Source organism: Penaeus monodon, unplaced genomic scaffold, assembly GCF_015228065.2.
Source record: "Penaeus monodon isolate SGIC_2016 unplaced genomic scaffold, NSTDA_Pmon_1 PmonScaffold_7701, whole genome shotgun sequence".
In the NCBI taxonomy this organism is placed as follows: Eukaryota; Metazoa; Arthropoda; class Malacostraca; order Decapoda; family Penaeidae; genus Penaeus; species Penaeus monodon.
In genome coordinates, this window is record NW_023662885.1 from 1 (window position 1) to 3,303 (window position 3,303).

Here is a 3,303-nt window from a genome sequence, read left to right on the forward strand (position 1 = left end):
TAGAAAAATTTTAAAATATAATTGTGTGTGTGGTGTGTGTGGTGTGTGTGTGTTGTGTGTTGTGTGTGTGTGTTGTGTGGGTGTGTTGTGTGTGTGTGGTACATGTTGTGTGTGTGTGTGTGTGGTGTGTGTGTGGTGTGGTGGTGTGTGTGGTGTGTGTGTGGTGTGTGAGTGTGAGTGTGATGTGAGTGTGAGTGTGAGTGTGAGTGTGCGAGTGTGATGTGAGTGTGAGTGTGATTGTGATGTGATTGTGATTGTGAGTGTGAGTGTGAGTGATTGTGTGCATTTGTGCATGTACATGTGCACATGTGCATGTATATGGTTGCATATGTGTATGTGTCATGTGTATGTCTAGTTTGTACATGTGTATGTGTATGTATGTATATAATATATGTCATATGTACAATGTGTGTACATTTAATACTATATATATTTGTTTATTTATACATTGTGTGTGTGTTTGTGTGTGTGTGTGTGTGTGTGTGTGTGTGTGTGTGTGTGTGTGTGTGTGTGTGTGTGTGTGTGTGTGTGTGTGTTGTGCGCATGTGTGTGCGTGTGCGTGTATGTGTGTGTATATATATATGTATATTATGTATTATATGTCTATATATGTATATATATGTATATATATATATATTATATATATAATATATATATTATCATTAGTATATTATTATATATATATATATATATTATATACTATATATATATATATATTGAATATATATATATCTATATCTATATATCTATCTATATTATATACTAAATTAATATTATATATATATATATCTATATTTATAACTATCTTTATCTATATATCTATCTATATACTATACTTTATATCTTATATATATATATAGATAATTCTATATATATTAATTTATATCTTAATCTCTCATCTATATATATATTCTACTCTCTATATCCATACTATATATCTATTATCTATCTTTTTTTTTTTTCATCTATTCTATCATTATCTTTTATTCATTTTTCTTTTCTCTATAATCTCTTCTCTTCTTATATTATTATATTTTCTCTCTCTACTATCTTCTCTCTTATTCTCTATCTTTTATTGACTCTTTAGTTTTTTTTTTCCCCTCTTTTATCTTTTTTTTTTCCTTTTCTTTCCTCTTCCCCCTTTCTTCCTTTCTTTCCTTTCCCTCCCCCCCATTTTTTTTTTTTCTGTCTTTTTCTTTTTTCTTTTTTTTTTATTTTTTATACTTTTCTTAAAAATCTATGTTTCTGTTTCCCCTCCCCTGGCCTTTTTTTTTTTCCCTTTTGGTCCTGCTCAAAAAATGCCATCTTTTCTTCGTCTCTGCGCGGCTCCTGTTCCCTTGTTCTTTACCTTCTTCCCTTTTCCGGTCCTGCTCCTTTCGGGACTCCCCAAATTTCAGGTCCCAATTCTTGGGCCCTGTTTTCCCTTGAAAGCTTTTCCCCTGTCCTTTTTGGAGATGGCCCACGAGGAAAAGGCCAACAGTGTGGAGTTCAGGACTTCCCGAAGAGCCTTCTCCCCTGCCAGGGTGAGCATTGGGGGGTCCAGATAGGGGGTGTGTAGCCTCGAAAGCTGCCTGATCGCGGGTCCGACAAGACATGGTCATCGGGGATGTCCAGGTTTGGATGGGGATGTCAGTTCACGGGGGTTTATGGCACTTCCCCACCAGACAAGAGGTCTTCTGGGTGACAGAGGTGCCTTTAAGGGGTTTTGTGAAAGGAGGGGAATACATGAGGCAGGGCCAAAAGGGAAAAGTAACACATTCGGTTTGATGGGTTTTTTGTAGAGCTTTAGGGTGAAATGCTTGAGGTTGGGGCACTGGGTATGCCTGCTGCAGGTTGTGCGAGTGAAAGGGAAAACTTGATGGGGCTTGATAAGATGCTAATGCAACCGTCAGGCCGCCCCTTTCTGTTCCCGATACCCAAAAGTGCTGGCTGCTGCGCTCATGACCTTCAAATTCTTAATTGAGCCCCAGGATGTTTGCAAAACAAGTTCCGGTCTTTCCTCCAACACCCTTACTCTCAAAGTGACATCTTCTAAATTTTGGGGGATGTCCTCACAATGAGTATAAAGCATTTCATCCTGTTCCATATAACGCTCAAAGTTTTTTAAGGCATATCGACTTTTAACATTCCTACCTGTCGGATTTGTACCATGTAATGTTGTAAAAACATCTCCTTGTTCACATAAGGTGTTACAAAAGTTCCTCAAAAGTTTGGACAAAAAGCAAAAGCACAAACCTAGCAGTGCATGCTAGGGTGTATGCCAGGGTGACTTTCTTCAAAATTTTTTGCAACTGAGGGGGAACTTGCGTCCCCATTTTGGATCTGCAAGTATGTATCATGTGTGGGGTGTGCCTGCTATGTGGAAAACCCCTTCATCACCAATTTGAGCACATTTCGACCCCCAACTCCCCAAGATGGGGACAGTATTGTGACACAAGTTCTAACATGTATTTTGTTGCACTTTGGGAAGCACTTGAGCACAGTGGACCAGAGGTGTTTGGATGAAGCATAAAGTGGCTCCACTTCTTGACCTTTTCTGGTATTTTTTGGGGCTGTCTCCAGTCAGGGTCCAGCTGCATATTTCGACCTGTCATTTTGGTGTCCTACGTTTCCCCCTCCATCCGGGGCCACCACGGGAAACCCAATGTTCGGCTGCATGATCCAAACATACTCTGCGGGAGTCGGTGCAGATGTGATGTACTTGTTGTTAAAGGCTCAGGAAAGACCAAACTCAAATCTGAGGTTTGTTAACCTAATTCTAGAATAAATAACTACTAAAGATTAAAAGCTAAAAAAATTTTTTTTTTTTTTTTTGTTATTTTTTTATTTTAATGAAAACTTTACTTTTCCCTAACTATTACCTAATCACATCATTAATATATATATAATATATATTTTTATATATTATTTTAATAATTATAATATATATAATTAAATATATTTTATATTCATATTTCTTTTTTCCTACCCTACCCCGGGGATTTTTCTTTCGGGCGTGTGTGTGTGTGTGTGTGTGTGTGTGTGTGGGTGTGTGTGTGGTTGTGGGTGTGTGTGTGTGGTGGTGGGGTTGTGTGTGTGGGTATGTGTGTGTGTGAGTGTGTGAGTGTGTGATGTGTGAGGGGTGTGTGTGTGTGGTGTGTGTGTTGTTTTGGTGGTGTGTGTGTGTTGTGTGTGTGTGTTTGTTTTGTGTGTGTGTGGGGTGGTTGTGTGTTGTGTGGTGTTTGTGTGTTGTAGTGTACGTGAAAGTATGCACTAGTATCACGTGCGTATGCACACGTGTGCAGGGGCGTTGCATGTCCGTGT

At 38.6% G+C, this 3,303-nt stretch overlaps 1 pseudogene; it reads right to left on the reverse strand.

Moving 5' to 3' along the window:
* Window positions 1-1,597: 1,597 nt before the first annotated feature.
* Window positions 1,598-2,658, reverse strand: LOC119571734 (annotated as a pseudogene).
* Window positions 2,659-3,303: the final 645 nt, after the last annotated feature.